The sequence below is a fragment of the Puma concolor genome, chromosome E3, assembly GCF_028749965.1.
Source record: "Puma concolor isolate L17-30 chromosome E3, mPumCon1.1.hap2, whole genome shotgun sequence".
NCBI lineage: Eukaryota > Metazoa > Chordata > Mammalia > Carnivora > Felidae > Puma > Puma concolor.
In genome coordinates, this window is record NC_141682.1 from 27,204,567 (window position 1) to 27,228,726 (window position 24,160).

General features: G+C 41.0%; 1 protein-coding gene and 1 long non-coding RNA gene across 5 annotated transcripts in view; one reads left to right on the forward strand and one right to left on the reverse strand.

The window, feature by feature from the left end:
• The window catches only part of IQCK (IQ motif containing K), a 122,659-nt gene that overhangs the window by 41,522 nt on the left and 56,977 nt on the right, over positions 1 to 24,160 (reverse strand). The window lies entirely within an intron of this gene.
• Positions 7,862 to 10,890, forward strand: LOC147573081 (uncharacterized). Its single transcript, XR_015245447.1, has 3 exons — positions 7,862 to 8,106; positions 8,704 to 8,860; positions 10,762 to 10,890. It is a non-coding gene; the product is annotated as an uncharacterized LOC147573081 (long non-coding RNA).

Genomic DNA, 24,160 nt, shown 5'->3' on the forward strand with positions numbered 1-24,160 from the left:
TTTCAGTATAGTACAGTTCCTGGAAAGATGCTGGAGAAACAACACAACGGTCAGCACTTCAGTCGTGTTGGCAAGAGTCAGCCTCCAACTGGGTGTGAGACACCTCAGAAGGTCCTTACCACATCCTTGCCATGACTTGATGTACTAACGATAATACTGAAGGATTTTATACCCAGGAAAAGTGGATTTCAACAAGAAGGAAATATATGTTTGCAAATTCTCTTGCAAATACCTAATGAAATATTCACAGTTCCCAACTCTCTCATACGTTCCATTTTCTCTCTGCAAGTAAGCTTCATTTCTTCATTTCTTCTTTATTTCTTCTCAGATCTTTGGCAAAATGAAACAAAAGTTGGTTTCTCATTCTGGTAGTTATGAGTGTTCCATATTGTTTTTAGGAACAAATTATAAAAACCTGTAGATATAACATATTTCCTGGTATTGTGGAAGTGTCCCAGACATTCATCCATACTAAGATAGTATGCCTCTTAGAAGTTGCTGGGGGCTTTCAGGGAGGAGCAGAAATGTGTTCTAGAGAAATATATACTTTTTTAACTTTTTAAGAGAGAGAGCGTGCAAGCAGGGGAGGGGGCAGAGGAAGAAAGAGAGAGAGAGAGAGAGAGAGAGAGAGAGAGAGAGAGAGAGAATATTAAGCAGGTTCCACACTAAGTGTGGAGCCTGATGTGGAGCTCAATCCCACAACCCTGGGATCATGACCAGAGCCGAAATCAAGAGTTGGATACTCAACCTACTGAGCCAACCAGGCGCTCCTAGAAAAATATTTTTTAAACAGTTGGTTCAGCACTTTAGCGAGTAGTAAGTTCACTTTAGTGGGTTGTGAATAACATTTTAAAAAGTCTAATCCAATAGAAAATACCAGATATTCTTTTATCATTAAGGACCCACTTTATCTCTGAAAATGTTTTTTTCTTTCAAAGTCTATTTTATCTGATGTTAAGAATGCAAGATCACTTTCCTTTTGGTTGGTATTTGTGCCGTATATCTTTTTCATCTCTTTACTTTCAACTATTCTGGATCATTTTGTGTTACCTGTACCTCTAGCATAGAGGCAGATTTCTTTTTAATCCAATCTGAAAAATCAGAGTTTATTCTATTTACACTTATTGTGATCAGTAATCACAATATTATTGTGATTAATAATATTTTATTAATCTAATTCACCAAATGTTTTTATTTATCATGCTTTTACGTTTTTTTCCTTTCCTGCTTTCTATTGCATTGGATTTTCTTTTTTTTTTTAAGATTTTATTTTTTTAAGTAATCTCTACACCCAACATGGGGCTGGAACCTACAAACCCGAGATCAAGAGCCGCACACTCTACCACTGAGCCAGGCACCCCTGAATTAGATTTTTGTATTCCATTTTTCCCCTTCCACTGATTTGTTAGTTCATATTATATATTTTTTGAATATGTCATTATAATGTAATAACTTAAAGTAAAAAATGAGTCTGTCCAACCTCCCCTGAAGCACTTACGGGACTTTAGAAGACTTTAACGTCCCACTCTCATCTCTCATGATTGTTGTCCAGTATTTTAGTTTCCCCTCATTTATTCCCCCACTGGTGTGTGTATATGTGTGTGTTGTGTGTATATATGTATACATATGTGTATATATATGCACATGCAGTATATGTACATAAGTGTACATGTGTGTGTATGTGTATATATATATATATGTGTGTGTGTGTGTGTGTATATAAAATAGTCAATGTCTATTTAGATGTAGTAGCTTCCTCATTCACTATTGTTTCTTGCATTCTGCTCCCACTCCTTCCTTGTGGATTCAATTTCCTTCTAACTCAAGTACATCATTTAGTAGTTCCTCCAGTGAGAGATGTGTTTGAAAATGTATTTAGCCATTGCTCTTGGATGATAATTTAGTAAATTGATTAATAATAAGTTGATTAATAAAATAATTTAGTAAATAATAAATAATAAATCTATTATTAGATAATTAATTTAATATAATTCTCTGTTGAATGTTACTTTCCCATAGAGTTAGAACACACTTCACCATTTTCTGGCATGTGCTACTGCTGCTCAGTAATTTTTTTTTTAAGTTTACTTATTTATTTTGAGAGAGACATAGTGTGAGCAGGGGAGGGGCAGAGAAAGAAGGAGAGAAAGAGAGATCCCAAGCAGACTTCATGCTGTTAGCACAGAGCCAATGCAGGGCTCAGACTCACAAAATCATGAGATCCATACCTGAACTGAAACCAATAGTCGAATGCTTAACCAACTGAGCCACCCAGGCACTCCTGCTGATCTGTAATCTTTTCTTTTAATTTTTTTTAATGTTTATTCATTTTTTGAGAGAAAGAGAGAGCATAAGTGGGAGTGGGGCAGAGAGAGAGAGGGAGACACAGAATCCAAAGCAGGCTCCAGGCTCTGAGCTGTCAGCACAGGGCTTGAACTCATGAACCACGAGATCACGACCTGACTGAAGTTGGACGCTTAACTGACTGAGCCACCCAGGCGCCCCTGATCAGTAATCTTGATCAGTCTCATTGTTCTTCCTTCGTAGTCAATCCTTCTTTCAAAACAGTTTTAAGACTTCCTCCTTGCTTGTGGCATTCCAGTTTCACCAGGTAGCATTTTGCTGTGATTCTGTCCTCATGTATCTAGTTTGGGATTCATGTTTCTTCAACTTTGGGATATTCTCACCCAAAGATCTCTATCAACACTGCTTCTCACCCACTCATTCTGTTGTCACCCTCTGCAATTTCTATTAGACTTGTGTTTGACCTTCTCCTTGTCTCAACTGCTTTCCCCAATTTCCCACTCTAGCTCCCTGCTGCCTTCTTTCTCCCAGATCTCTCTCTGAATAGTAATTACTCCTCCAGCTGTGTCTGTCTACTATTTAATGCACACCCAAAATATGGTCCATGGATCAGCACCATTGGCATTACTTGAGCTCATTAAGACATGCAAATTTATGGGTTCCACCTAAGACCTATGAAGTCAGAACTGAATAGAGAGAGGCCAGGAATCTATGTTTAACAAACTCTCCAGGTGATTCTGAAGCTTACTGGAGTTTGAGAGGCATGGCTTTAGCCTGTTTGCTGAATTGTTTTCTTTTCTTTTTTTTTTTTAAACTTTTTAAAATGTTTATTTATTTATGAGAGACAGAGAGTGTGTGTGAGTGGGGAAGGGGCAGACAGAGGTGGGGACAGAGGATCTGAAGCAGGCTCCACGCTGTCAGCACAGAGCCCAATGTGGAGCTCGATCCCATGAAACGTGAAATCATGACCTGAGCCAAAGTTGGATGCTCACCAACTGAGCCACCTAGGTGTCCCTAAATTGTTTTCATTTCTAGAGGTTGTACTTAGTTCTTTTTCAAATCTGATCCTTTTTTTTCTTACTCCCCTATTTAGCAAGGCTTATATTCTTTAAAAAAATTTTTAGTATATTTCTATAATCATCTTAAACGTACTTATTTCACAGTCTCAAATTGCCACCCTTGAGGCCTTGGATTCTCCAGTTGGTTGTACTTACTAGCTGCCCCCCCCCTTCCCCTGCCTCCATTCCTTGTTGGTTTATTTTTTATTATAAGCTCATAGTCACTGAGGGCCCTAGTTCCATTTCCAGGTCTGAGGTCATGTTTTTTATGCAGGAGTCAATACAGGTTTTTTTTAAACATCAGATAGTAAATATTATTTTTTAATTTTTTTAATGTTTATTCATTTGTGAGAGAGAGAGAGAGAGAGAGAGAGAGCCAGTGGGGGAGGAAGAGAGAGGGAGACACAGAATCTGAATCAGGCTCCCGGCTCTGAGCTGTCAGCACAGGGCCTAACACAGGGCTCACAAACCGTGAGATCATGACTTGAGCTGAAGTCAGACACTTAACCACTGAGCCACTCAGGTGCCCCAATATTTTTGGTTTTATGGGCCATATAGTGTCTGTCCCAATGACTCTGTCATTATAGCACAAAAACAATCATACCCAATATGTATTTTTAAAAATGGGCATGGCTGCATTCTAGTAAACTTTATTTAAACAGTGGGCCAGAGTTGGTCCACAGGCTATAGTTTGTCAGCCCCTGCTCTTATCCTTAAGTGGGCATTAGAATTGTCGCCCCCAGGGGCGCCTGGGTGGCTCAGTTGGTTGAACGTCCAATCATCTTTGGCTTAGGTCATGATCTCACAGCAGTCTGGAGTCTGCTTTGGATTCTGTGTCTCCCTCTCTCTGCCCCTCCCCCGCTTGTACTCCACCTCTCTGTCTCTCAAAAATAAACATAAAAAAAAAAAAAAAAAAAAAAAGAATTGTAGCCCCAAGCTTCCCTTGGTGCCCCTTCCATTTTTCTGTATGTATTGCACACACATTATTCCTTTAAGACAATTCTCTAAATTTACCTGATGATATTGAGATCACTTAGGGCACTTGTTAAAAGTGGAATCTCACGGGGGCTCCTGGGTGGCTCAGTCGGTTAAGCATCTGACTCTTGATTTTGGCTCAGGTCATGATCTCACAGTTCATGAGTTTGAGCCCTCTGTCAGAGGCTTGGGATTCTCTCTCTCCCTCTCTCTCTGCACACCTCCCCCCCCCCCCAATAAATAAACATGAAAAAAATAGAATCTCAGGATCTTGCCTTGTAGGCTCTGATTCATTGCATGTGAGGTGGAACCAACATGTATGTTTAGTAAGAACCCCAGGTGATTCTAATGATCTGAAGAGTTTGAAACTGCTCTAACCAAGGAATATGTGAAGAATGAACTTAATGTTGAGACTGACATCTGCTTTAACACCCGCAGATTTTTATCTCAGTTCTTACACAATGCCACGTTGATTATTCAAATTCTTAAAATCAGAGTCAAGAAGGACTTCTCAGGCTATTAGTGTGTGGTCAGGAGACAGGATCTGTATGACTCATGAACAGCAACTGCTTTTTGGTGGGGTAGTCTTTTCAGTGCAATTCTAGAAAGGCCTTCTCCTAGGAAGCCACACCTATTTTTTATACTAAAGTTCCTTGAACAATAATATCATATTGCAGTATATACTTGGAAAAAGCGGAATTTCCCCCAACAGCTCGGGGATGACAGTTGAGATAAAGTTCATCCAACTTTCCTTGGTACTTGTTTACCCAAATAATCAGGGAATTATTAAGTTGCAAAAGTATTTAAGGGATTTGATGAACTTTCCAATGATTTATGAATTACAGCCAAGTGAATGATGTCAAAGACCATATTATTGCACAATGCTTTGATCTTCTTCTTACCATTGATACCCGTAACTGACATTTATATAGTTATGGCTGCCCAGATGTTTCTAATGTGCAGTCAAGGTTGAGAGCCACTGCTCAAAATTGTAGACACTTCACCCCTCCACCAGTGGCACTCAAAGTGGGGTCCTTAAACTAGCAGCTTCAACATCTCTTGAGAGCTAGTTTGAAATGTAAGTGCTCAGGCCCTGTTGCAATCCTACTGACTCTGATACTCTGGAGTTGAGGCCCAGCAATCTGTGTGTTTAGGAAGCTTTCCAGATCATTCTGATGTAGACTACTGTATGAGAACTGTTGCATTGTTCCCCTAGTGAATCCCAGCTCCCTGGATCCCTGCCCCTTGGAAAACTGTACCACTCTTCTCATTAAGCAGGGGAGTCTAGCCCCCCTCTTTCTTTTTTTTTTTTTAATTTTTTTTAACATTTATTTATTTTTGAGAGACAGAGAAAGACAGAGCATGAGTGGGGGAGGGGCAGAGAGCGAGAAGGAGACAAAGAATCTGAAGCAGGCTCCAGGCTCTGAGCTGTCAGCACAGAGCCTGATGCAGGGCTTGAACCCATGAACCGTGAGATCATGACCTGAGCCGAAGTCGGATGCTCAACCGACTGAGCCGCCCAGGTGCCCCTATCCCCCCTCTTTCGAATCTAGGTGAGCCTCATGACTTGCTTTGACCAATAGAAGGTAACTGAAGAGCTGCTGTGCAAGTTTCAGAGTCTGGGCCTCGAGAAGGCTTGAAGCTTCCATTTCTAGAATGTTTTTTCCATAATGTAAGGAAATTGGTCTGGCCCACTGGAGGATGACAGGCCATGTGGAAGAGAACTGAAGAGCCCCAGACATGTGCCTGGGGCCACCTTGGAACTTCCAGCCCAGCCCAGGAGGTCATCTAGGCCAAGAATACCACAGAGCTGCTGGAGAGGTCCATCATGGCCAAAGGGTGCATGCTGAAAGTGGTACAGATGAGGTTGGAGCGCCAGACTCAGAGCCCCAGTGGGGAGCCATGTAGGGACATCCCACACACAGTTGAAGGTCCTGAATGCAGCATTCACCATTAAATGCACCAACCGAATGCAGCCATGTGAGTGAGTAGAGGAGAAATCAGCAGAAGAACTACCCAGTTAACCCAGAGGGCTGTGAACAAGAATCAATTGCTGTGGTTTAAGTCACTAAGATTGAGCAGCAGGAGGGCTTATATTACAGCTGTACAATTTACCCACATACTTTGCCTTGAAGGGAAATTGATTAGCCCTTTAAAGAGAAACACTCTGGAAAAGTTGTAATTTTGGCCAGTACTACCACCAGGCAGAGTATTGGGTGCATCAGATGCAACTAATACATAGGGCTGGCTTCACGGGCACCCTGTACAGTCACACAGGCCCTGTGCTTAGAAGGGCCTTACATTGTTTTCACACCCTTGTTGTCACCATCTAGAAATTCTTAAAACTTTGAACCAAGGGCCCTGTGTTTTTATTTTACACTAGGCCCTGCAGATTATGAATCCAGTCCCACCAATACATAGTTCCATCATTTATTCATCACAACACCCCCAGAATTTGGCTTATCAGTTTTCACCATGTATTTGGGATGCGTTGCGACTCAGCAAATAAAAAGGGGGGCAGGAGTTGCAGACTGTCTGGCCACAGACATAGCATGGCATAGCATTTTCTGAGCATATTAAGGAAAATCCACTTGCAGAAATAACCCAGAGTATATTTAAACAACCACAGGACGAGGCAGGGGGAAGGGGAAGAGACTGGCCTGGGAAGCTAGGCCCCAAGCAGGCTAAACTCACTATTAATAGTGCTGTGGCCTATTTTGGCCTGCCTGGTGGCCCTGAAAATTGCCCTGAGAACTGGGCCTGGGAAATGACTGTGGAAATCAGGTGCCTTCATTCTGGGGTATCACTGGAACCATGCTGGGCACAGACAGAGGTCTTTCTGACAAGCTCAAGGACATTTTGCAAAACAGGATTTTCTTTGACAGGGAATTAAAAAAAAAAATTAAGGTTGGGACACCTGGGTGGCTCAGTCAGTTAAGCATCTGACTTCAGCTCAGGTCATGATCTCATGGTTCGTGGGTTCAAGCCCTGCATCGGGCTCTGTACTGATGGCGTGGAGCCTGGAAACTTCTGTGTGTTTCTATCTCTCTCTCTGCCCCTCCCTTGCTTGTGCTCTCAGTCTTTCTCTCAAAAATAAATAAATAAACTGGAAAAAACATTAAGGCAAACTATCAGGAAATGATCGGGAATATTAGGGAAGAAAATGCATTGATGAGATCAAGTCAATAAGGAACTAACAGGAAACCCTAACCACGTGTTAGGCACTATGCTAAGCACTTAACATACACCATTTCATTTATACCCTCACATATAACTCTGTGAAGGCAGCACTATTATCCCCATTTTACAGGAAAGAAAACTGAGGCTTGGGAAAATGTGACCTTATTAAAGGTCACAGGGTTGATGAGCCAGGATTCAAACCCACATCATGGTACTCCAACTACTCAGGCTGTCCCCTACAGCTCTTCCTCTCAAACTTTCGTATGCAAAGACTCACCTGGGAATCCTGTTAAGATACAGATTCTGATTCTAGAGGTATGGGGTGGGGCCTAGATTCTGCACTGCCAACGATTTGTCACGTGATGATGACCCCACTGGTCCTCAGACCCCAATTTGAGTAGCAGGGATGTGGATATTACAATAGTTTTCCTGCTTCTACTTCTAACCTCCTACAGTTTGGTTTCTCTACAGCGGCCTGCGTTATTGTGTTCGTTTCCCCTGCTGCATAGTAAGTGACCTCCCAAAATTTGGCAGCTCACAATGGCAATGAACACTTATCTCACACAGCTTCTGAGGCTCAGGAATCCAGGTGAGGCTCAGCTAGGTGGTTCTGGCTCAAGGTCTCTCACAAGGTTACAACTAGGATGTTAGCTGGGCCTGTAGTCAGTCACCTGAAGGTTTGGTGGGGCTGGAGGAGCTGCTTCTAAGATGGTTCACTCATGTAGCTATTGGGTGGAGGTCTCAGTTCTTGTATGTGGGTGTCTCTGTAGAGCTGCTCGTGACATGGCAGCTGGCTTCTCCCAGAGTGAATGATCCAAGACAGAGAGAGAGAGAGAGAGAGAGAGAGAGAGAGAGAGAGACCAAGGCTGCAATGTCATTTATAACCTAATCTTGGAAGTGGCATGCCATTCTTTCTGCCATATTCTATTGGTTACACAAATCAACCCTGGTATAGTTGTGGGAAGGGATGCTTCAGAAATGAGAATACCAGAAGGTGGGGATCATAGGGGAGTCATTGTGGATGCTGGCCTGATGGAAACTAAGTGAGAGAATGCCTCTCTTCTCAGCTTCATTGATGTTGGCCTTGGCCATGTGACTTGCTTAGGCTACTGGAATGAGTGGGGAAGTGGCACATCCCAGACTAGGCCTTAAGACTTGTGTGTGTTTTTCCTCACCCCTTTGAGAGCTTTTGATCTCTGATGTAAAAAGAACATGGCCTTGGCAGCTGCTGATCTCAGAAGAATGACAGACCCTGGACAAAACTACATAGAACCCAACAGCCTAGAGCCAAGCGCAGCCAAACACAATTTGGAACAGCTGAAATCTGGCTGGTCTGCTGGCATGTGAGTAGGAAATAAATATATGTTGTGAGCCACTGAGTTTTGGGGTGGTTTGTTAAGCAGCATTATTGTGACAATAGCTAGCTGACACACTTCTTGACATTATGTATTTATTTTTATCTGTATAGTCTATGGCAAGAATGCCAGTTCCATGAGGGCAGGGACTTGGTCTTATTTCCTGCAGTACTCGCAGCATCTAGACCAACGCCTGCCTGCCCCATAGCAGGTACTCAATAAACACTAGTGAGTGAATATCAGTGAATGAATTGATCTAATTGTAGACCATGCCTGCTTAACCTTTATGCTATTAGACTGCCTTCGAGTTAGCCTAGAAAATTACCAAGTAGTAGAAAAAGAATTGTCTTGAATAGGAGTTCTAGGCAGCATACCCTTTACAAAGAAAATGGGACATGCACCAAGTTGTCTGCCACTGTCTCTGTGCCAGATGCCATCCCTCTTCATCTGGGCCACCCAGGTCACCCCGGACTTCACCCAGAAGCGGACCCTGGAGTCACCCAGAAACCACAATCACCCTCTGCCTGAGAATGGAAGCGCTGCTTTAAATGACACTGGCTCACCTGGTTGGGTGGCTGTCCCCAGAGGAAAGCCAGAGTGATGGCTAATGACGCACACAAAGAGAGGAAATCACCCCCCCCACCCCTGCCCTGAACAGCTGCACCAGGAGACACCCCCCTCTGGAAAGGAGGAAGAGGAAGTCAAGAAAGCTGTAAAGCTGACTAACAATCTGGGGAAGGCAACAGTCACAAAAAAGCAGAAGGAAAAAGTCTGGTCCTTAAGTCACTAATTGTTGGGCTGACTGACAAAATACAAATCAATACCCACTCCTCAGGTTTTCCTCAGGTCCTGCCACTTCAGGGCTCACTTTGGGTTGGGAATATCTTGAATGCGAAACTGGCCAAATTCGTACCTTCCAACTACATGAACAGTGTGTTTTCCTTCAAATACAAATGCTCAGCGGGCACCTGGGTGACTCAATGGGTTGAGCATCTGACTTTGGGTCAGGTCGTGACCTCACGGGTTCATGAGTTCGAGGCCCACATCAGGCTCACTGCTGTAAGTGCAGAGCCCTCTTCAGATCTTTTGTTCTCTTTTCTCTCTGCCCCACATCTGCTTGTACTCTCTCTCTCAAAAATTAACATTAAAAAATCCCACAAATACAAATGCTCAGAATAGATCTACATGTGCTGATGTGGAAAGCTATCCTCAATGCTAAAAGAAAGGCAGGACTCAGGATGTAGAGTGTGTGCCCATATTTATAAAAAACAGAATAAATATACATAAATGTTCACATGTACAAAAGAAAAACACTAAAAAGACACACACCAAATTGTTAACAGTGGTTTTATCTGGGAGACAGGTTTAGAGTAGGACAAGAATGGAGAGTTCCACATTTAACTTTAAAGTACTTGTTACAAAAAATAAAAAAATAAAAAAAATAAAGTACTTGTTATATATAAACTATAAGGTACCACCTGGGTGGCTCAGTCAGTTAAATGTCCAACTTCAGCTCAGGTCACAATCTCACAGTTCACAAATTCAAGCTCTGTGTTGGGCTCTGTGCTGACAGCTCAGAGCCCAGAGCCTGCTTCAGATTCTGTGTCTCCCTCTCTCTCTGTCCCTCCCCACTCTGTCCCTCCCTTGCTCGCACTCTCGCTCTTTCTCTCAAAAAAAAAATTTTTTTTTTAATTAAAAAAAAGTACTTGTTATGGACTGAATGTGTTCTCCTCAAATTGTAGCCCCCAACATGATGAGATTAGGGAGTGGTAATTAGGATTAGATGAAGTCACCAGGATAGGATCCTCATGACGGGATTAGTACTCTTGTAAGAGGAAATCAGAGAACTTGTTCTTTCTGTCTCTCTCTCTCTCTCTCTCTGCCATAAGTGGACACAGCAAGAAGGCAGCCATCTGCAAGCCAGGAAGAAGTTTCTCACCAGACACCAAATATGCCGGCACCTTGATCCTGAGGCTCCCAGCCTTCAGAACTGTAAGAAATAAATGTCTGTTGCTTAAGTTCCCCGATCTGTGGCATCCTGTTATACAGCAGCCCAAGCTAAGACATTATTTCTGTATGGGTTTTGTTTACCATGACTATCTTCCATTTTATAATAAAAATATCAATGAAAGACTTTCTTCATACAAAGATGGCCATCCATTTCCATACCCAAACTGACATGCTCCTCCTTGCAATATGTTCTGAGGTGGTCAGATGTGGTTGTAAAAGGACCTCTTGTTTCATATGACGTTTGCCAGTGACAAGGAGGCCTCTCCTCCATTGCTCTGAGGTGAGGACTGTTATTGAATCCTTGACGCCATGCCTCTGCTTGCCTTGTCCTTTTAGTTACATCAGTGTTTACTTGCCACAAATTAGTGCTGACTTAACCCATCCGGCAGAAGATCGTGGTCTACAGCCATGCCCAGATCTGCCCACATCACCACCCCTCGGGAATGGGTGTGTTTATCCCACTTCTCATCTCCATCTGCTCCTTGGCGTTCCAGCTACTCTCATACCTCAAGCAATCTTCTAATAGCACACATAAAACTGACAGAGAAAGACTACTCTCTCCATCTGCTCTTGAAAACCTCTCTGATGTGTTTAGGAAACAGAACCTCAAATAGGGTACTTTTCAAATAGGGAAGACACTGATAGATAATTACACCCATAGTGATACCATTCATTTCTGCAGCTAGAATTCACAGGACACTTTCTTGTGTGGTGCCACTGAAGAACATTTTGATCTTTATGCTAACGTGGTGAGCTGGGCAGCTATTATCAGTCTCAAAGAGAAAGAAACTGAGATTCCAAGGATAGTGATTTGCACTGGATCATCTAGGAGATAGGTAGCAAAGTGGATTCCAATTCACTGGTGGGTCTTAAATCTGGCTGTACATTAGTGTCACGTCAGGGGTCTTTTAAAAACTGCCAATCTCTTATTCTCATCCTGGCCAGTTGAACAAAAATCTCAGGGGAATGAGGCCTTGGGTATTAGAATTTAAAAAGAAAATCTTTCCAAGGATGACCTTGATATACAGTGAGGCTTGAAACCATTGCAATCCATAGGTAATAGATAAGCCAGTCTTTTGTTAAACTCACATGTGCTAATTCATCACCAGGATTAAGAGCTCTCTCTTATTGGGGTGCTATATTGGGGTGCTATACCACTCAACAGTAAAAAGGAAGAGACTACTGATCTCCACAACCACATGCAGGAACCTAATGCATCAGGTCCAGTGAAGGAAGCCAGATACAAAGGCTATATTTTTTATGATTCCATTTATCTGAGATTCTGGAAAAGGCAAAACCAGAGGGGCAGAAAACAGATCAGTGAGTATCCAAGGCTGGTGGTAGGAACAGGGGTTAACTACAGAGGGACAGCCTGAGAGAATTTTGGGAGATGATATAAATGTTTCTATGCCTTGATTACGGGGGTAGTTACACTATATGCAGTTGTCAAGACTGAAAGACTATACACAACAAAAGGTAAATTTTACTGTATGTAATATATATCTTGAGAAACTTGATTAAAAAACACGTATACACAAAATGAGATTTACTACACACCCACTAAAATGGCTAAAACTAAAAAAGACTGACCATACTAAGTACCGGTAAGGACATAGAACAATGGGAACTCTCATACATTTCTAGTAAGAATGCAAAAAAATAAAAATAGAAATAAAAATAAAAGAGAGAGAGATGGGATTCTGAGGACAGTCAGACCTGGGCTTAAACTCTGGCCTTACCACTTATCACTGTGTGATGTTGGGCAAGTCACTTAGGGTTTCTAGGCCTTGGTTGGTTCATCTACACATGAGATAATAGTAGTACCTACCTGCCTACTTTATAGGATCAGCATAAAGCATAAAGGAGATAATGCTTGTAAAACACTTAATCCAATGCCTGACACACAGCAAAAGAAGCAATAACACTAGATTTTGCTATTCTTCTTTTTTTTTAAATTAATTAATTTATTTTGAGAGAGAGAGAGAGAGAGAGTGTATATATGCACATGCACACAAGCATGCAAGCTGGGGAGGGGCGGAGAGAGAGGGAAAGAGAGAATCCCAAGCAGGCTCCATGCTGTCACTGCAGAGCTCAACATGGAGCTCAATCCCATGAACACTGAGATCATGACCTGAGCTGAAACCAAGAGTCGGATGCTCAACCGAATGAGCCACCCAGGTGTCCCTAGATTTTTGCTATTCTTAACATTATTATCATTCTTCTTGTTATTGCTTCCTCTGAGCTCATCAAGAGGTGGATGATGTTTCTAAAGCACCCAGCACTGTTCTTGGCAAGTTGAAGGTCCTCAATACACATCTGTCAAATGAGAGAGTGAACATATGGAGCCACACGTCAATGGAGGAAGTAGGCCTCTATTTGAGTGGAACCGGCAGAAGGGATACCCACAGCCATCCTTGGGGGCACTCCACTTCACATGCTAGAGGTCTAATATCGGGATCCCCACCTAAAACCAAGACCTCCAGAATGTTGAGAAGTACAGAAGTTTTACTCTACTTTATCAGCTCGTATACATGACCTAGATCTCCCTAATAGCTTATAAACATTCTCCATGTGTTAGAAAATGCTCACAACCAATTTTACTATGGGGGAGGTTCACAAATACCTGCAATACAGCCTAAAGGAAAGGGCATTTGGGGATCTTCTGGTTGGGAAGGTAAGGTGATAGTGAAACTGAAAAATAGACTGAAAATGTATTCATGGGCCAGCAAACACCAAGAAGATTCCTTAAGAAGATAAATCTGTCTATGTGGAGTTCCCACTAGAGGAACCATGGGCAGAGATTTCTTATCAAATCACAAAGGTCGTGACCAACCCTCTGAGGCTATCAAGAGATGGCTGTGCACCATCAAGAGGAAAGCTGAGGGTAATCTGATGCAACGCCCATTTTTAGCATTCCTTTTGCACAATACAATGTCTGACTTTTGCCAGGGAAGTCTGCCCACCTGTCAGGAGATATCAGCACTCAGGACAGAAATTCCGAATGAAGACAATCTTTTCTGTCCAATACTCAGATGAATTAAACACACCCCATTAGCTTTCAGCTGGTGCTCTCCTTTCAAGCCTGTTTGGGGGACCGTAATTTCCCCTCGCACACTTCATTTCTTCACCTTACGAGGCTTGGTGCAGAGGTGGTTCACAAAGTCCAATGCTAAAATGAATACACTTTTCTCAAGAGTGATCTCTTGGGGATTAACAAGCACAGCTGTTGAGTTCAAGGATCCTGGTACAAAAGTACCTTCCCACAAAAGTCTGTGTGTAAGTGCCTGTGTCGATCCCAGAGAAGGGCTTTTAAAATGGAACAGAACAGTTTGTTCTTCTTTGTTTTCAAATGCCTTCATTAGAGAGATAATTTAAGGGATTCAGTTATTCACTAAAATATTTATTATGTACCTAGTATGTGCCAGACAGTGTTCTAGGGGCTGGGGATACAGGATGAACAAGTCAAGCAACCTCTACCCTTACGGAGCTCACATTCCAGTCAGGATGACAGGCAAGAGACAAACAAGTGAATATTCAGTATGATGTCAGGTGATTGGTAAGTGATAGGCAGAAAACAAAGCAAAGTAAGAAGCTGGAGAGTGATGAGGGGGTGCCATTTTGGAAAGGGTGACCAGAACAGATATTCAAGAAGAATCCTGAATGAAGCAAGAGAAGGTACTGTGATTGAGAGTTGCCAAGTGCAAAGAATAAACAGCAAGTGCAAAGGCCTTGAGATGGGAGCATGCATGGTGTCCCTGATGAACTATATAAGAAGGCCACCTGCTGGTTTTTTAAACAGATGCCCTGGGATGCCTGGTTAGCTTACTCGGTAGAGCATGCAACTCTTGATCTAAGGAAGATGGAACCAGTAATAATAACAGCAACAACATCAGCTAATATTTACTGTGGATTTACTATGTGCCTGGCACTGTGCCAAGGCCCAAATGTGGACTAACCATCCAATTCAATCTTCACAGGTGGGAACTATTATTATTCCTGTTTTATGAACAGGAAATTGTGGTTCAGAAGTTAAAGAACCCACCCAAAGTTATCAATAACCTGACATACAGATTCAAACAGATCTGTCTGCTGCTAGAGCCCATATTATTAACAACTGGCCATGAAGCATGTTTTACACAGAATAAAACAAGTCTTTCCACTCACCCACAACATTTAAGAACAAGAAAGTTAAGGCTAATGATGAGAACTTCAAGTTCTCATTTGGGGGGGAGGGTCACGCCTACCAGCCCAGCCAGCTGCCAGAAGTGGATGAAATTTTCTCTTCCCCTAAGTGCAGAGCTTCAACTTGGAATTTCTGATGTCTGCATAAAAATATGGGAGGAACTACAAAACTTTTTCTTTGTATTCTTTGAAGGGCCTTTTCATAGTTGCTTGGCTTTTATCCTGCACTGTTCTCCTCATCCATTTTCTACCTAACTTAAAGAGAAAGGAGTGGTTTTTCAGGGGGAAAATATCAAGTTCAATCAAATCAAACACAGTTGAACACCCATCTCTTTCTTTTCCTCTTATTGTGGTAAAATACACATAACATAAAATTTACCACCTGAACCATTTTTTCATTTTTTTTTAAGTTTATTATTTCGAGAGAGACAGAGTGAGTGGGGGAGGGGCAGAGAGCAAGAATCCCAAGCAGGCTCCATGCTGCCAGCACAGAGCTCAACACGGGGCTTGAACTCACAAAACTGAGATAATAACCTGAGCCGAAACCAAGAGTCTGATACTTATCCGACTGAACCACCCAGGCGCCCCACCACCTTAACCATTTTTAAATGTACTATGCAGTAGTATTAAGTACACTAAGTAACTGTTATGCAACAATCACCACCATCCATCCCAAGACCCCTTCACATCTTCTAAATCTGAAAGTCTGTACCCACTGAACACTCCCATATTTACCTTCTCCCCAGCCCCACAACCACGGTTATACTTTCTGTCTTTATGATTCTTACTATTCTAAGCTCCTCCTATAACGTGGAATCATACAGAATTTGTCTTTTTGTGACTGGCTTATTTCACTTAGCCTTAGGTCTTCAAGGTTCATCCACGTTGTAGCACATTACAGATTTCTTTCCTTTTGAAGGCTGAACAATATTACATTTCATATATATAGCACATTTTGCTTATCCATTTGTCTATTGACGGACACTTGAGTTGCTTCCACGATTTAGGTATTACGAATAATGCTAGGAACATGGGTGTACAAATATCTATTCGAGACCCCACTTTCAGTTCTTTTGGAACACACACCACTTTTTATTTAGAATCTTCAGAATGGTCTAAAGAGGGAAATGCCGGGGCGCCTGGGTGGCTCAGTCGGTTAAGCGTCCGACTTCGGCTCAGGTCATGATCTCACGGTCTGTGAGTTCGAGCCCCGCGTCGGGCTCTGTGCTGACAGCTCAGAGCCTGGAGCTTGTTTCAGATTCTGTGTCTCCCTCTCTCTCTGACCTTCCCCCATTCATGCTCTGTCTCTGTCTCAAAAATGAATAAACGTTAAAAAAAAATTAAAAAAAATAAAGAGGGAAATGCCAATATTTCTCCCCTGCCTTTTAAACTGTTGGCTGATCCAATGGGTTTTTCTCTAGTGAAGTCTAACACATGTGCTGTGAAAGGCTTTCTTTGTTCATGAAATCAAAGAGTTCTCCAAATGACTTGTGGTCTGTTATTTCTTGTTAATTAAGACTGTAACAGGAGAGCTATAGGCAAAATAATCAAACTTCCTTACAACCCAAAAAAATCATTTGAGCCTAGTTCTTTTCTACACATAGACACAAGTGTGTGTAAACGTGCACGCACACACAGACACACACACACACAGAGCCCTAAAGAGGCTGAGGAATAATAGTTTAATGATGCCAAATTTGAAAAGAGGAAAAGGGATCATGGTTAAATGTAGGGTTCCAAGTCTTTATTTAAATAATGTTTTTACAGGTACTTGGGTGGCTCAGTCGGTTAAGCGACTGCCTCTTGGTTTCAGCTCAGGTCATTATCTCATGGTTCATGAGCTCGAGCCTGGCCCTTACTTGGGATTCTCTCTCTCTCCCTCTCTTTGCCCCTCTCCTGCTCACGCTCTCACTCTCTCAAAATAAACATTAAAAAAGAATCATTTATACATGTTTTTATTCCACTGTAAAAATAACATATAATTTTGTTTCTATCTATAAAAACAATATATAATTTGAAAAATAAAAAAAAAAGTAGAGGGCAAAAACGTCACCCTCATCCCACCTCTGAACAACTACAATATTTTTTATATATTTGTTTCTTGTGCATTATCTACATGCACTTGTTTTAACATAATTATAAACAATATATATATACATATATATATAAGACATTTTATTCTTCCTTCACTTAATATACTATGGCAATATCCATCTTGTCACTATGCTCTTTATTATTTTTAGTGTCGGCATAATATTCCATTGAGTAAATGCCCAGTCTTTATTTTATAATTACTACATTATTGAGTATTGATTATTTTACATTTTACTTAATCTAAAAGATGTCATACACTTTCATGAAGAAAATTCTGATCCTGTATCATAACTTTGGTTCTGGTAGAGCTTCACTTATTCAGCCTCCAGCTACCAGAGTAGGCCAAGAGATATGTAGATATAACAAGTGGCCGCTCAATCATCACTTTTCAGGCTTCGTGAAGCCTCAGAGATCTGCTGTACTGGTTGCAAATGGTGTTCCCTAGACAGAGTTGTGCAGTGTACAACTCACACAACTGGTCACACTGCCTTTACCTGTTCATACCCTCTTGCACAGTCCATGCAACTTCAACTTCCCTCGACATACTTTATGGTCCCAATCTCTTACTCTTCCTCTCTTCACTCTCCTGTCTAGACCTACAGCAGGGCATATTTGTCTATATTGCTGGTGCATGTAAATATATCTACAGGCTAGTCTCCAGCCTCTCTAGAGAATAATATAGAAATAATTGTCAAAACTCTGAAAAAAGATGCTTACTTTTTGAGCCATCAATTCTACTTCTAGCAATTAATCTCATAGAGAAAATCAGATAAGGGTGCAGACATATGAACAAGGATGTTTTTCATAATGTATGTTACATAGTAGAGAAAACTAGAATGTCCAGCTATGGTTAAATAAATTATGTATTATAGAGCCATTATAATTTGTGAAACTGACTTTTGTGTGCTGACAAAGAAGGATATTCCCAATATAATCATTAAGGGGAAAAAGCAGGCACAAAACAGTGATTATCATCATAATTTTGTTTTAAAAACTTCCTAATGAATAGGAAAAATTCTAAAGGGATGAATACATGATTGAATTTTTAAAAACTTATATGTATTATCCTTTTTTCCACAATGGAAATCTATTACTTAAGCAATAAAAATAATATATGTGCCTAAGAAAATTTTGCTCCTTGGGGTAGGCTTCCCCTTCCCAACTACGGGCAAGCCGATATGGGCCCCAGTCTTTCCCTGGGACAAAGTGGCACCCAGATTTCTATTTTGTGTCCATATCCTCTTTAATGTGCAACTAATCAAGAGTCTAGAACTTTTTATCTTGAAAATTATCATTGTCAGGACTCCTACTGTGACAGAAACCCTTCTGGAAGAGACTCATTTGTACAGCTGAATCCAGATGTTCCACAGCCTTAAAGGCTCAGCTCCCTCCTGTCTCTCATCTCTCTCGCCTCTGCAGTCACTTCTCCATTGGGTTCTTCACACAGTGGCAAGATGTTTGCGGACAGCTGGGCCTCCCAGAGACCCCCATGCAAAGCAAGCTGCTGCACTGTGTGAACAACTGTAAGACTCCCAGAATGGAGTTTCACTAGGTGTGAGTGGCCTCATTTAGGTCTTGCCCATCATGAACTAATCCCTGTAGCCAGAGGGATACAATATTCTAGTGTCCAAGCCGACACAGACCCACCTGTGCGGTGAGGGGGCGGGGGACTGTCCGACTTCAAACATGCGCTCTTCGTTTACAGCAAGCTATTTCTCCTTGGGGGCACCTCATCCACCCCAGGTCATTGCACAACAGACAAAGGTATAAATGCACAGATTCTCATTGTTCTCTGCAGGTGGAGATCAGGATCTCCAATTTTTTTTTTTCCTGCAAAGCCACAAAGGCGCTGCTGGAGCAACCTTGCTCTGTATTGTTCATCAAATGAACAAAAACGGTAATGATTAGTAGCCTTTGTGATTGTCGGTTGTCACAGTGCCTAGAGGGGAAGTTGATCCTGGGAAGAGGGAAGACTGTGTGCCACACTGGAGTCTAGGCTGAGTTAGACAAAATAAAATAAACAAATGGGCAGAAGGCATAAAACACCTGGAGCTTATTTAGACAGAACCAATATTCAATGGATTTATCTGGTCTCTCTGTCCTAAATCATTAAGGAAATTTCAATCCTTATGGCCCATGAGAACTTCATTTGAACTTCACAGGAGAGCAGAGTTTTCTCTATTAATTGTTACCTATTCTATCCAGTATTTCATAAGCAGAAGAACCATTGATGTGGCAGCTTATGACCAATCACACTTCAGAAAGGAGAGTGTCCAGAGGACCAGATTTCATTCACAGTATCCAAATGGATTTAAAAAATTCAGTTTGCATGTTGAAACAATCTAGACTAACCATTACTCTAGTGTTCTGAAAGAAGGAATAAGAGCATGTCTCCTTTCACAGACATGTTTAATATCTAGTAATAACTACCAGGAATCTATTTATATGGCTAATTATAAAGTCACAGCTACCAAGAATAGTTCAGTACACATAGCTTTTCATACCATGTGACATTTCTTTTAATGTGGTTGGTTAAAATATATTTTTATGATATGTCCAGCTAGTTTTATGATAAGTGAGGATGTCAGATTTCTGGATTTTAAAACTTCCTGCCAAGAATATTATTCAATCTTAAAAAGGAAGGAAGTTCTGGGGCGTGTGGGTGGCTCAGTCAGTTAGTTAAGCGTTGACTTCAGCTCAAGTCATGTTTTCTCAGTTTGTGAGTTCGAGCCCTGCATCCTGCTCTGTGCTGACAGCTTGGAGCCTGGAGTCTGCTTCGGATTTTATGTCTCCCTCTCTCTCTACCCCTCCCTCGCTCATGCTCTGTCTCTCAAAAATAAATAAACACTAAAAAAATTTTTAATATAATAAAAAAAGGAAGGAAGTTCTGACACATGCTACAACATAGATGAATATTAAGGACATTATGCGAAGTGGAATGAGCCAGTCATGACAAAGACTATATGATTCTACTTATATGAGTTATCTAGGTAGTCAAATCCTAGAGACAGAAAGTAGGAGGGTGGTTGTCAGGGGCTGGGGGAAGGAGGGAATAGGGAGGAGTTATTGTTTAGTGGGCACAGAGTTTCAGTTTAGAATGATGAAAAAAGTTCTGGAGATGGATGGTGGTAACGGCTGTACAACAACGTGAATGTGCTTAATGTCACTGAACTCTACAACTAAAAATGGTTAAAATGGTAAATTTCTTTTTTATAGTTTTTAAAAATTTATTTGTTTGTTTTTAGAGAGAGAGTGAGCATGAGTGGGGGATAGGGGCAGAAGGAAAGAGAGAGAAAAAGAGAGAGAGAATCTTAAGCAGGCTCCACGCTGAGCGGGGAGCCTGATGCAGGGCTCAATCTCATGACCCTGGGATCATGACTTGAGCCAAAATCAAGAGTAGGAACGCTTAACCAACTCAGTCACCCGGGCACCCCAAAATGGTAAATTTCATGTTATGTGTATTTTAGCATATGAAAAAATTTTGTGGGAGACTATATTTTTCCTTCATGGTGTTTAAGAAAGTACAAGTAAAGGTTTTCATTAATTGCAAAACCTTCATGGTAAGTGCAGTGAAACTACATGCGAGTGTGTACGGAAAGAGAGTTTGTACCATTGCCAGCTATGAGGTAACACTTCACGAATTCCTGAAAATCCCTTTTTCTGGTCATAGGATACCTCACTGTTATTCACAAATCCAGGCCCAAAATCAAGAACCTGTGTCAGAAGAACACATGGTTAAAAGGAATAAAGTGCCTTGCTTTGTATTTTTCCCCGTAATATTCATGTGTTTATTATTTTTTTAAGTTTATTTATTTGTTTTGAGAGAGAGAGAGAGAGAGAGAGAGTGAGTGAGCAGGGCAGGGTCAGAAAGACAGGGAGAGAGAGAATCCCAAGCAGGCTCCACACTGTCAGCACGGAGCCAGATATGGGGCTCAAATCCATGAACCATGAGACCATGACCTCAGCTGAAACCAAGAGGTGGATGCTTAACTGACTGAACCACCCAGGCTCCCCTCATTTGTTTCCTTATATAGAATTCACATAACATAAAATTCACCCTTTTAAAGTTTACAATTCAGTGCTTTTTATTCACAAAGCTGTACAACCATCCCCACTATCTAATTCCAGAACATTCTATCACCCAAAACAATGCCATTAGCAGTCACTCCCAGTGCTTCTCTTCCTCCAGTCCCTGACGACCACTAATCTGGTATCTTTTTAAAATTTTTTTCTTAATCTTTATTATTTATTTTTGAGAGAAAGAGAGAGAGAGAGAGAGAGAGAGAGAGGCTGAGAGGGAGACACAGAATCCGAAGTAGGCTCCAGGCTCTGAGCTGTCAACACAGAGCCTGACATGGGGCTCGAACTCATGGATTGCAAGATCATGGCCTGAGCCAAATGGGACGCTTAACAGACTGAACCACCCAGGTGCCCCTAATCTGGTTTCTGTGTAGGGATTTACCTATTCCGGACATTTTACTTAAATGGACTATGTGGCCTATTGTGTCTGGCTCCTTTTACTTAGCATAAAGCTTTCAAGGTTCGCCCATTTTGTAGCAGGTAACAGTACTTCACTCCTTTTGATGGCCGAGCAACACTCCATTACATGGATGTACCACGTTTTATGTATTCATTCATCAGTTGGTGGACATTTGGATTATTTTCCACATTTCGGCTACTGTGAATAATGCTTCTGTGAACCTTCATGTACAAGTGTTTGGACAGATGCTTTCCATTACCTTAAATATACACCTAGGAGTGGGAATGCAGAGTCATGGAGTGGTGGCTCAATTTTTAGATTTTTGAGGAACTGCCAAACTGCTTTCCAAAGTGGCAGCACCATCTTCCATTCTCACCAGCACTGTGTGAGCCCTTCCAAGATCTCTACACTCTCACCAACATTTGTTGTCTTTTGGATCCTAGCCATACTGGTGGGTGTGAGGTGGTGTCTCACTGTGGTTTTGCTTTACATTTCCTACATCTTTTCATGGGTTTGCATATAGTCTTTGAAGCAGTGTGTATTTGAATCCTTTGCCAGTTTTGTAATTGTGTTATTTGTCGGGTTGTGAGAATTCTTTATATATTCGAGATATTGAGCCCTTATTTGATACAAGATTTGCAAATATTTTCTCCCATTCTGTGAATTGACTTTTTTATTCACTTGATGGTGATCTTAGGAGCCAAAAGTTTTCCATTTTGATGAAGTCCGATGTGCTTTTCTTCTCTTGTTGCTTGTGCTTTTTGTTATGTAAACTGTTGTTTAATCCAAAGTCATGAAAATTTACACCTATGTTTTCTTTTCAGAGTTTTACCGTTTTTGCATTTTAATTTAGGTCTGATTAATTTTGGATTAATTTTTGTATATTGTACGAGGTGGGAGTCTAACTTGATTTTTTGCATGTGGATATTCAGGCGTTCCATCACTATTTGTTGAAAAGACTATTCTTTCCCCATTGAATGGTCTTGGCACTCTTGTTAAAAATCAATTGACCATAAATTTAAGGGGTTATTTCTGGACTCTCAATTCTATTCTATTGATCTATGCCTGTCCTTATGCCACTAGCATTTGGTTACTGTAGCTTTATAGTAAGTTTTCCAATAGAGAAGTGTGAGTCCTCCAACTTTGTTCTTTTTCAAGACTGTTTTGGCTATTTGGGGTCTCTTATATTTTCACATGAAACTTAGGATCTGCTTGTTGATTTGTTAAAAAAAAAAAAAAAAGGCAGTTGGGATTTTGATAGAGATTGCATTGAACCTGCAGATCAAATTGTACCGCCAGCCATCTTTACAACATCAGGTCCTCCAATCAATGGACACAGGCTGTCTTTTCTTTTGTTTGGGTCTTTTAAAATTTCTTTGCAGTTTCCAGCGTAAGTCTTGCAGTGCTTTTGTTAAATTTATTCCTAAGTATTTTATTCTTTTTGATGCTATTACAAATGGGATTGTTCTGTTAATTTCATTTTCAGATTGTTCATTGCTAAGTATGTACAAATACACTTGATTTTTGTATATTGATTTGGTATCCTGCAACCTTGTTGGACTTGTTTATTAGTTCTTTTGTGTGTGTGTGTGTGTGTGTGTGTGTGTGTGTGTGTGTGTGTGAATTAGTTAGGAATTTCTGTATGGAAGATCATGTCTGTACAGAGAATAGAGATAGTTTTACTTCCTCCTTTCCAATCCGATGCCTTTTATTTCTTTTCTTGCCTAATTTCCTTAGCTAAAACCTCTAGTGCTATGTTGAACTAAAGTAGAGAGAATATCTTTGTCTTGTTCCCAATTTTAGGGGGAAAACACCCAGTCCTTTTTCCCTAAATATATTAGCTGTGGAGTTTTATGACCACCCTTTATGAAGTTATTGAGTGTTTTTATCATAATGTAATATAATCATGTTTACTAATTATAAATTAATGGTTAATTTATTAATTATAAATAACAAAATCATTGGATTTTGTGTTCTGCATCCATTGACATGAAAACATGGTTTAAATAAATTTGAAATTAATGAAAATTATACTATAGCCTGTTTGTAAAAACTGTTCAGTGTATATAAGGCTACGGTCTCTCAAATTTTTCCCAGCTACTCCAAGTTATCCACTGTTGTCAGATTGCTCTGTTTCCCTTTAGATATTTTCCTATCCTTTGTGTGTGTGTGTGTGTGTGTGTGTGTGTGTGTGTGTGTGTAGTTGTCAAAAATATACAGTACATTTAAAAAAATTTTTTAATGATTATTCAGTTTTGAGAGAACAGGGGAAGAGCAGTGAGAGAGAGGGGGACACAGAATCTGAAGCAGGCTTCAGGCTCTGAGTTGTCAGCCCAGAGCCCTACACAGGGCTTGAACTCACAAGCCACAAGATCATGACCTGAGCTGAAGGTGGATGCTTAAATGACTGAGCCATGCAAGCACCCCATAAAAATATACAGTATGTTTTAATAAAATTGGTATTTCACACACACACACACACACACACACACACACACACACACACACACACGCAATTTCCT